Source organism: Coturnix japonica, chromosome 4 (assembly GCF_001577835.2).
Source record: "Coturnix japonica isolate 7356 chromosome 4, Coturnix japonica 2.1, whole genome shotgun sequence".
Lineage (NCBI taxonomy): Eukaryota > Metazoa > Chordata > Aves > Galliformes > Phasianidae > Coturnix > Coturnix japonica.
The window spans coordinates 52,926,542-52,938,432 of NC_029519.1; the positions used below are offsets into that span (position 1 = coordinate 52,926,542).

Below are 11,891 nucleotides of genomic sequence, written 5' to 3' on the forward strand. Positions count from 1 at the left end.
ACGGGTGTCTGCAAGATATTTTTGTCTGATTCTACACAGCCATAAGTACCTCAGGGTTTTAAGTTCCACTTGCAGACATGACCTTACATTTAACAGTTTAGGATCACACCTTACCTGTGATTTTCATAGAAATGTCTGCTTGGATGAATAGGAGTTTTCAGCATGGATTAGACATAATCTTTTCCTTTTTTCCCATGTTTTATTTTATTGGATGTTACAACTTCTCAGTTCAGTATTCTTACCAGTAATTAGGACAGTATAACATTCTGCTCTATTTGGTATGCAACAGTTTCAAAATTGATATTACTAATGCTGATATGTGATTTGGAAATCCTGCTGTGTCAATTCCATAGTGCTCTGAAGTGCTGAAGGTCAGACTCATCTCTGTAAGTGGCTCCTTTCAAATGGACTTGAGGAAATAAGGATGTACCTTCTTTGGTAGATCAGCAGTAAAATTTTGCTTAGTAACTAAAATAAAGTTAAAAAATTATTTCTTCAGGGATTTGAGCAAAAGTATAACTTTGAGTGAAATATAGAGGAGTAGACTAGCAAATCTTCAAGGTCAAAATTTCCAATTAGAGTCTATTTTATTTCATTTTTTAATAATAAATCTCCAAACCACAATGCACTGGAAAAAAGAATGCAGCCAGCAGGTCGAGGGAAGTGAGCCTCCCCATCTACTCTGCCCTGGTGAGGCCACATTTTGAACACTGTGTCCGGATCTGGGCTCCCCAGTTCAAAACAGACAGGGACCTCCTAGAAGTCCAGCAGAGGGCCACAGAGTTGATAAAGGTCCTGGAGCATCTCCCAGATGAGGAAAGTCTGACTAATCTGGGTCTAATCATCCTGCAGAAAAGAAGACTGATGGGGGGGATCTGAGTAATGTTAATAAATATCTAAAGGGAGGTGGGAGGCAAATGGGTGAGGCCAGGCTCTTCTTGGTGGTGCATAGCAATAGTATGAGTAGTGATGACCTAAAACTTGAAAATAGGAAGTTCCATACTAACATGTGGATTAATTTTACAGTAATAGTGATGGAGCACTGGAGCAGGTTGTTCAGAGAGGTTGTGGAGTCTCCTATTCAGATATTCAAGACCCTCGTGGATGCCTACCTGAGCAACCTATCGTAAGGTACCTGCTTTGGTTGGGGTGTTTAACTTGATGATTTCTTAGGGTTCATTCCAACCCTGCAATTTTCTGATTTTGTGAAATTTCTAGAGTGAAATTTCTGTTACTTCCAGCAGGCTATGCATGAATACTTTTACATGTACTTGGCACATATAAAACAATGTATATATATTTAATCTGGTTCATACATTAAAAGACACATTAGAATTGCTTACTTGATTAATCTCAGTACAGTGCTATATGGATACATAGACTTTGTAAGAATAACTCATATAAAATATTTTGCATTAATATAAAAATATTTATCCACACTACTTTCATAATATTTGTTGTTTGAAAAAAAAATATTAATCTGAAAAAAAAATTATCTTAACAGTGAAATGATTTTGTTACCAGCGTAGCATATCATCTTCGTTGTGCTTGGAGGAATAGCTGTTGTACAAAATTCCATTACTCTATCAAGTAATGATGAATAACATAGCTTCCAAGTTTTCTGTTTTTTCCCTCTCTCCTAATAATAATCATTCTTCTGTGTTCACAATTACGTTAACATAAACATTTATGTTTCTCACTTATTACAAAGGATATATTTATTTTTTAATAACTCATTATTAAAAGGAGTAGATGGACTGTGAACAAATTCATCAGATGTAATCTCCCTTTAAGGTCAGAATCTGAGCTTACTCTTGTATCAAAAGGCTAACTTTCATTTGCTTTACCATGAGCTAACAGAACTGCTTCCTAGGAACAGAGATCCAGACACCCTGTTTTCCAAATAGCCCCTGTTTAGCAGTGAATATTTGAAGTCCTGACTTGTTGGTGAAATGAACTACAGAACAAACAATATTCTCTGTTTCATTAACTTTCAAGTCTATTTGAACAGGCAGAATCAAGCCTGAGAATGAAATGATTGTGATTTGTTTCCATTGTTGGGAGACACAAGTTTTGTCCCAGTAGCAGTGGCAGCATCAGGAATAGGGTGAATCAGAGGACTGATATGTCAGGGTCACAAGGTGCTGTCTGTGACCAAGGAAAGCTGATTAAAAGTCAGCACGGTTATCACAACTCCATGCAGCCAAAGACATACCCAGTCTCTTGATTTTACAGCTCAGGTATTTGAGCAGTAGAGAATTCAGGAGGAACACCAGCTGCAGCTGAATAGAGAAGCCATAAGTGAGATGAGTGACATGGAGTGAACCAAGAGTGTCTGATACATGCCTTCTGCTTCTCTTAGAAGTTAGAAACATTCTTACGCAAGGTCACTGCTAATCCACAGGCACCTGGCTTCGGGGGAGAATTCTATCTAGATAATAAAATCATTTAGATATATCTTTGGTGATTTCTTCCTGCTGCAAATAAGCGGTGTCTCGTGATACAAAGGCTGCCCTGACCCCAGAAAATGCATCTTGCAGGCATACTATCTTGCAGACATACCATACCACCTTGGTCTTGGAGGAGAATATCTGTCTTAGATTCTATGTGACTCTGTCAGGCAGCCTCCTTGATCTGCGCAGTGTCTCCAAGTTTATGTTTCTCTCCATTCATGTCCAATGGCTGGATGTTCCCTGTATTTATTCCTACCTAAACCAATACAACTAGAATGATGAGAATGATTTCTGACTTAGTTTAGTTTAGCTCCAAAACACGCATTTTTCAATGCTCATAAGTGACGTTCAAGGTGAGATTTATTTCTGCTTGTTTTTCTTTTCACGAACTGAAACTGGGTGTTGCTGATATAAGATCTTTTCTAAGGGCAACAAGAAGCATGCAGGATCAAAAGCAACAGATCGACACAGATAAATGAAGATGCTGTGCTAACACCATTTTAATTTCACTACGTTAAAAAATTCTAAAATAAGTAGAATTTCAAATTGAAATGCTTTTTGAACGAAGAATAAAATCATTTTGTTTTTTTAAAAGGGTGTTAAAAAAATAACAAGTAAAAAAAATTACATTTTTATTTTGTCTTTGTTCTTTTAACTGAACAGTTCTGTAACTTTAGTATAACTCCTCCTTCATCCAGTTTCATTTTTCTCCAAAACAAGTGCTTCAGCTGAAAATTGGCAAAACTCTGCGCAAAAGAAATATGAGAAACAGTATTTTGTCCTTTCTAAGATTTACTTGGTTTCCTGGAAAGGGATGCCCTCCCAAGCCATATCATTGATAGTCAGGTGAATTTAGAATTGTTATAATTGAAAATAATGGAATATAAGGGAATAAATATAAAAAGGAAAAATAAGAAAAACAGCAACAAAACAAACCAGAAAACAACTGTTTAATCATTTGAGACTCCTGTTGTATGCATGGTTGAAAAGGTATGTATTTTTATTAGCTTAACTAGTGAGATGACCAAAAAAGTAACTTCTCATTCACTTTTATGGGAACATTAAAGTCAACGATAAAACTTCATAGAAACCTACTCTCACTGATGTCTCTATTTTTAAACCAATTGAAATGTAGCCCATAAAACTTCATTGCCTACATTCTTTTTTTCAAAAACCACTTTACATTTTATTTTTATTTATATGAATTATATAAGCAACAAAAGAGGAAATTTAAAAAAGAAAAGAAAGAAAAAAAAGACGAGTCTTTATATTTAAATTTTTTCATTATGATGGTGTTTGAAAACTCCCCTGAAATCTTCTATTACTATAAATAATGCAATCATTTGAGAGGATGATTTTTTATTTTTTATTTTTAATTTTTTTCAGTTCTTCCTTTTAATCAGTTTTTTTTAAACCTTTATTTTACTGCTAGGATATATTTATTGCCATTTTAATTTAAAATTATGTGAATTACTTGAACTTTTAAAAGCTCTGCTTAATAAAAACTTTTAACTAAATCTTATTTAGTACATATATAATTAAAATGAACTGTAACGCTGTTAACAAGAATGATAGACTGACACCAGATTTATAAGTTTCTCAGAACAGAAATGAAACTATTTGTTTGTGTTCACATATGCTCATGCATATTCCTTAGAAAAGAGATTTAGTTTTTCTTGTATTGTTGGATGAATTCACCTTGCAGCGTATAAATCCTTAAATGCTTCATGTCACTGGGGAAATGAGCAGTACCTATATTCAGAAATATCTGCTAGAATGATCAGATTTTGCATTTTTTCCTATTTCAGGACAAGACATAGAATAAACGGCACCATCCTCTATGCTAAAATTGAGCTAATCAAAGACATCAATCAACATCATTCCAGGGAAGAAACATTGTGAAAAAATATTATAGTACACTGAGTTCTTGGTTCATTTTAGTATTCAACCATGCACCACTGGCACCAGGGACTAGAATATCATACAGTATATGCTAAAGGATGTTCCACTCCAAGCAACATTTTCAAATGGTGAGCGCATTAAAATGGAAGTGAGAGCTCTGCTTAGGACAGGTTGAACTGTATCATTGCTTTCCAGTGAATTCCCACAACTTGCACCATGCAGAAGAAGTGAGGCAGACTGACAGAAGGCAAGGAAATTGGTTCCGATATGTTTTTGCTTCCACATCAGAAAATATTGAAATAAGCAGTCAAGATAAATAGTTACCTTTTTCAAAGCTGCCCAGCCTTATTCCTTCTTTGCCAACTCTATCAATCTGAGTATGGGAGTGAGACATCATTTTGCAAGCAGAGGTCATACTGGAAAGAACGATGCCATGCATGACTAATAAAGTCCTTTGATTCATGAGGAAATTTTGATTTAAATTTCAAATCAATAGTCATCTCTACCAAAAACAAGTTTTGAGCAATGAAGAAGGAGAACTCTGCATTTCCATGGAGATAGTTTGTGAAGCATAACGTATGATGGGTCTAATCTTCTTTCATATGTCATTTCTTACCATCAAAGTACATTTTACTCCTTGCTAAAAGAGCACAGTGATTACATGAAAATGGTATATAGTTTCCTGTTGGTTATATTTTGCCCTATGTAGTTGTAAATAAGTTCCTTATTATCCAGTTATTAATATTACTTCATACAGTTCTCTGGTTTATAAGTAACTGAGACAGATTGTAGTTCTAAAACCAGAATTGTTTCCATAATAGTTTAAAAGGAGAGAAAAGTGAGGCCACGTTACCACTCATAAAACTTTCTCATTAACATTATATTACTTAAAATATCTCTCTCATTATCTATGGGAGGTTTGACTTCTGTTTCCTGAGTAAGTTATAAAGCCTGCAGTCTTGGTTACATTTAGTGGAAAAAAATCTTTTTTTTTTTTTTTTTTTTTTTTTTTTTTTTTTTTTTTTTTTGCTTTCTTTTGTGCTCACAGTCTTTGCAAAAAACAGCTTCTTATTGTTCAACACAACTGAAAGGGTTGGGCTATCGCAAAGAGACAACTATAAATGTTTATACCAAAACAGATGCAAACTTGTGTGGTCATTGCCTCTTCTGTTTACAGGAACGAGAACATACAGAATAAGCAGCACCAAAGCTTCGAGGGTTAAAAACATTTTATCTGCTCAGGCAATAAAAGAAGCAGAAAAAGAAATCCCTCATTAAAGCCAACGTCCAAATTCCCAGTGGAGCAGCAGATACACAAGGTGTGTGTTCCCATCAGATGTTGAGAATGGAAATATTTGGAGACAAGCTGATGGCAATTAGCAACAATAACGTGTCTTAACTGCTATCTTATTTTGTTAGTCATGCAGATCTGGCACAGGAAGTGCCTGAGCTGGATTATGCTCTCATTTGTGACAAACCTGTTAACCCAGGTGCAGCTGCCAGTCCAGATGTGCCTCTGTGACACCTGTGCATATCCACTGTCTATATCTCTCTGAGGTATACAGCAAAAATAAAAATGTAATGGGAATTGAGGCACCTAATGGCAATAAAGTTGCAGAAATGTAAATGAGGTAAGATTTTGCTCTACTAGAATTTTTGTTGCATATAAAATTGTCTGTGCCAGACCGAGTAAAGATGGGTTTTCAGGTACTAGCACTGGCAGTAGCTTGAGAGCACTGGCCAATAGAAAGCTTACAGAGCACTTTATCTCTGGAAACTCTGTGAGCAGATGCTCCAAACTCTCACAGTGTTGCTTCCACAGGCATAAGTTTCAAATCATTATTGCGATTATAAACTGCAAGCATGCACACAGCTGATTGCACGTGAAATGCCTTCTGCTGCCCGTCCCTGTGGCAGAACTGTTCATTTAACTGCTGGGGTCACTCTCCAGGTATGAATATTATATTAAATGATGGTAAAGGATTATACAGAAGACAGAAAGTGCTGAGTTACTGAAGAATATGTTATGCCTTGAGGAAAAGTGTGAAGAAAAATGATACCAAAAATATCACATAGAAATTCTCACTTATACAACAAGAACTACCTTAAGCTCTCTTGTTGTCCTTTCTGAAGACTAAAAGGTGCTCTGACCTTGTCTTCAAAGGTAAGCCCCAGAATATCTCATGGTAAACTATAACTCTTCCTTCTCTCCTTAACTTTATGCCTGGTTAAAAGCCAGTTAAGGACAAAACAACAAACATGAAAGTTGCCACTCACCTGGCTTAGCACCTCACTGCAATATAACATGGGTGCAGAATCAAAAAAGTATTAAGTTGAATTCTATCACATAGCTACAGAGTGAAAGAGACGAAGGAGAGGAGATGTGTTTAAAAAAAAAAAAACAACAAATGGAGAAGGTAAAGCAAGAGCCAAGCCACCGTTTTTTGGCAGCAGCTCCGCACATTTTCTTTCCTGAAGGAACAGGAAAAAAGAAATTATTATTTATTTTTTTTTTCCATTTGAAACTGAAAGGTAACCTAATTATATGAGTGGATTTTAGTTCTGACAGCAAGGTTAATGATCCAGAACTTGGAAGTACACCAGGACACATTAGTGACCATAAGCAGTCATAAACTTGGCTTCACATTTAAGTGAAAGAAACCTTGCAGTACAGCATCGCGTCATCCTGGTGAAACACTGCCTATGTGCTGAGCTGGGAAAAATAAAACCTTTGCATTCATTAACATTCTTTCCTGTGATAGCTAAGTAATATTTAGAGATCAATCATTTCAAAGCCAATCCCAACCTGAGCACCAACACTGTATTTTTATTACCATTTTATTTTTGGTTTTGTTCTTAACACCATGGAATATGGCAGTCATGATGAAGGACCCTGCTTCAAGGCCTCAAGGAGTGTTAACTCAAAAATATTTAAACTTATAGGTTCGGAGAGGTGAAGGTGAGTTTCTGCTTTTAAAATGAGCACTGTAGCATTAGATGAAACTTGTGGAATGGGAAAAAGTCACTGATATTTCTTTTATTTTGAAAGAATTAAAGTCAACCATTCAGAAAGAAGTAAGTGACAGCAGAGGAAGTGTGTGCTGCCATCTCAGCCCTAGGTGATACAGCTACCAACAAATAAAGTGCAGATAGCTGAAAAATGCCAAAGGAAAAAGAGGTAGGTCTAAAGCAAGGAGATAATAAACAGTAAGCTGACAGAGCAGAAACTTCCAAGGGAAATAAATTGGTCAAACACGGGAATTAAAACTGCAAAATTCAAAAGAATGCAGTTAAACACAGCTTTCAAAGAGTCTAGCTTGACAGAACCTGAGGAGAAAAAGATTATTTCAATGAGAAGTGCTGATGACCTCTGATGTTACTTGAGGGGTACCAGAAGGAGCCTTGGCAGGTGGAAGTTGGGAGTTCTGAACATGTCCCACAATGACAAGAAAAGGGGTGGGTGAGACAAAAGACTAGTGTAACACTCATTGAAAATGCGAACCCAGATCACCATGGTTCAGATAAAGAGAGAGATTAGAAGCTCAAGATAAACAGGAAGTGATTTCATTAAATAAGCTTTCTGTCTGTAAGTAGGATATTGCTCGGGCAAACAGTGCACAGTCAATTTTTTTCCAGGAACAAATATATTCAATATTTATCTCTGTTTATATTCACAGTATATATACTTTTTAAATATATGTCATAATAATAGCTCCTAACTGTTCTTTCTCACTGGATTTAAACTTTTGTAAGTGCACAGGCTTCTACAGTGGATCTCTCAATTTTCAGTGGGGTATGTGGGAGCATCTTGTACCAGCAGACTGAAGATGCTACTGCAGGCAGCTCAAGAATCATAGAATCATAGAATGGCTTGAGTTGGAAGGGACCTCAAGGATCATCAAGCACCAGCCCCTCTGCCTGTAGCAGAAAACAACATTTTCTGAGCAATAGGAAACACAGCCATCAGGCATCCCCAACAGAAACCCTGAATGCTCCACTCTGGCTCCCTGCAAAGCTTTTAATTGAATTGAAGCCAGAACATTTGCTTTCCAGGTTATTGGTCCAACTCCCATTGATGCAGGCTTGTGGTAGCCACGGGCTCTGTCTTTCTTATTGTCTCTTCTTTATCTCATTAGCTGTTTGTTTCTTGAGTTTTCATTTCAAACTCCCACATGAGTACCACTGCAGACAGCTCTGTTGCAACCACAGGGCGGGAGCACCAGGAAGTGCTCCAGCTGCCCTATGGGTGCAAGCTGTGTGGCTCTGGGAAGGGGCAGTTTAGATACTGCTTGCTCTCCTCAGCTGCTCCAGCTGCCCTGAGCTCCATTTCCCTGTTCTCTGTTCTCTGCGTAGTGGCTAAGCACTATGATTGCCTGTCAATATCAAAGCATGAAGTTAGAGGTTGTATTTGCAGCAGGAGTATTTTTCCCAGTTCATGTCAAAATCAATGTGTCCTGACGAGCCAGTCATGTACTCTGTGCCTCAAAACCTCCTTGACTTCAGTGGGAAATTTGCTTGAATAAGGCTCTCTATATAAACTTCAAGGCAGTGAAGTTGCAGAAAATTGTCTGATTTATTTTGGCGACATCCCCAGATGGTAAAATTATAATTATTTCTGTGATTATATCAGGTATATTTTTACAGCTTACAAGCTGGATAAGTTGGATGGGCAAAAACCTGTGATGTTTTCTGTATTTCTCTCAATACATCTTGTCCTACTACAATAATAGTTGCCCTTCTCTGCCTTTGAAATAAACTGAATATTTAAATGAAAGAATTTTAGCCTTGTTTCAACTGAGCTCCAGTTAATTCATCTTCTTCCATTCCGTATCTGTCCTTGGAAATGAGAAAACCCATACACAACACTATCTGCTCTCACAGACATGGGAAGCTATGGAAGAACAGGACTAAGAAGGGAGAGTTACAAAAAAGATATTTCACTGCTTCCGAAATGAGGATCATGTGTTCACATTCAAAGACAAGGAAATCAAGCGGATATCTGGCAACACAATGTAGAAAATACTCAAGCTGTATTAAATAAAGTACCAGGAGATAATAAAACATTTCTGTGAGTACAATGCATTCATGCTTGATTTCAAATTCAGTGTCCTTTTAAGGAGAAGGAAGTAAGTTGAACTCATGCTCTGGGCATAAGGAACTTGAGTAACCCCTTAGTACCTTTGGTCTTCAATCTGCACCAGTGTGACCAGTGAATGATGTGCATTAACCTGGGAGCTACAGACTTCTGCTTTGTTTTGGTAGCTGTATTGTCCAGGAAGCCAGATTGTGATGTGATGCTGCTTTTGATTTAGCATTTCTGCTGTTTTTGAGCTGTTACTGCCATATCTTTGTGGAAGTTACTGCCAATTGAGACAGTGGCCTGCCAGCTGTCAGCCACAGCTCTCTTGAAGAGAACTGGTGTCATGGCCAACAGCAAGTTGAACATGAGACAGCAGTTTGCCCAAGCAGTCAGGAAGGCCAACAGTATCCTGGGTCACATCAAGCACAACACTACTAGTTGGCTGGGGAAAGTGGCAGGATCCAGGGGAATGTCATAGAGCTGCAACAGGAGAGGTTCAGTTTGGACGTCAGGAGAAGGTTCCTCGCCAAGAGTGTGGTCAGGTACTGAAACCATCTTGTCAAGGCAATGGTCATGGCACCAAGCTGCTGGAGTTCAGGAAGCATCTGAAGAATGCTCTCAGTCATGTATTCTGATTTTTGGGTGGTCCTGTGTAGACACCACCTAAGACTTGATGATCCTTATGGGTCCCTTTCAATTTGGGTTATTCTGTGATTCTAGGTAGGTATTTAGACCAGGAAGAGTGGCATGTTGATGTAACCTTGACATACCCTTAGGGTAACCAGCACCCACAGTGTCTATGACCATTCACAGCAAGTACAGGCATTTCTACAGGTGACAGCCACTCTAGTTTTGCTGCATTTATTGTGCTAAGATAGCTATACCACTCTGGGAGTGAACTGGACAGCCCAGAGACAAGCTGGATACTCAACAGCACACGGTTGTGCCATAGAAGAAGCTCAGCTTACTGAAAGTGGTTGCTGGTGCAGTGTGAGTATGATCCAGAGCCTTTCCTCTTGTCTGCAGATCTCAGCAGCAGCAGGTAATGACAAATGCCTGCTCTTCTCCCTAGGGAGGATCTAGCCAAGAAGGCTAAAAGATGTGGTGAAGCAAACTGCAGATACAAGGCTCCTTTCCTGCCACCAGGGCAAGCTGAAGGTGAAAGGTCCTGAGTTTTGTTGTAAAATGTATCTGAAACTTTGCCAAGTCATCATGGACACTGTTGCTAATATTCTTAATTAGAATACCCACTGAACTCTTAAGGCATTTGTTTCAGATGCACCTATCTGAAAGAGAGCTGGCCCAAAGAGGAAATGTGGTCTTTTTTTCCTATCTAAGTTGCTGACATTTTTCACTATATTTATTTATTTATTTACTTATTCATTCATTTATTTATTTATTTATTTATTTATTTATTTTAAGCATACAGTGATGTATAAAGTCTTTTTCTCACCAGGTAAAATCTGACTTCTCTTCTAATTTTTTCTCAGAACAATTATTACAAACCACAATAGTGACCAGAACTACATAAAAGACTTTTTTCTTTCTTTTTTTCTTTTAGTGTTGAGGATAGGATATGAGAGAATGTATTATCTAACTGATACCGTAAAAAACAAACTGTGGGATAATTTGCAGAAACTTACCTTTTGCAGGAACCTGTGTTATATTCATCAAATAAAACTTTGTATGGCTTCTTTTATATAAAAGTTATTATGCACTTAACATAGGAATAAATCTTTAACAGTAACACAGAGAAGCTTGGGTAGATTTTAGTTAAATAAGTCACTGCACGTGGCATTCTAAAAATGAAAAATCCATTGTTGATGTTGTCTTTCAGAAGATTCTTTAATTTGGTGGGGAGGGAAACTGACTGTGAATCTGTGAATAGAAGTGAACTGGGGATCTCAGTTTGCAGGAGAACTAGCACATCTGGTTTGCTGGATGGAGCTGTCAATCATAAAGCATAAAGGTGAAAACTGGAAGCGACATTTTAGAACAAGCTTCTGGTGACTGGTGGTATTTCATTTGTAGACATTTAGTACACAAAAGAAACAATGCACTTTATTTTTTTTCTTAGTGCGGGCTGAAAACTCTGGAAAGCTGAGACTTCTAAGTGAGGGTTCAGCCTTCAAGCACCATCACCCATATAAGTCTCAGGCTGAGCATGCAGAAACAGAACCCTCCTAAACCCTTACACAATCCTGGAAATGCTGACTTTCAAATGTTTAACCCTCCACTAATTTTATGCTTCTATTTTGCATTTCCCAACTCACTGTACCTGCAGGATCAACACCCTGCTAGATAGCTTCAGCATCTCTAGAGGAACAATTTTTTCTCTGTACAGAAACAAATGCTGACAGGCTGGCAGACTGAACAGGAGAGTTTTCTTCATGTCCAGAGCCACCTGCCTTGGGCTCCACATCCCTGATATTTAGTCTTCACTGCCTGTGGCTTTG

At 37.7% G+C, this 11,891-nt stretch overlaps 1 long non-coding RNA gene across 1 annotated transcript; it reads left to right on the forward strand.

Annotated features, from left to right (window-relative positions):
• Window positions 1-958: 958 nt before the first annotated feature.
• Window positions 959-9,398, forward strand: LOC107313612. The gene is made up of 3 exons (XR_001555083.2): window positions 959-1,131; window positions 4,262-4,483; window positions 5,533-9,398. It is a non-coding gene; the product is annotated as an uncharacterized LOC107313612 (long non-coding RNA).
• The last annotated feature ends 2,493 nt before the right edge of the window (window positions 9,399-11,891 follow it).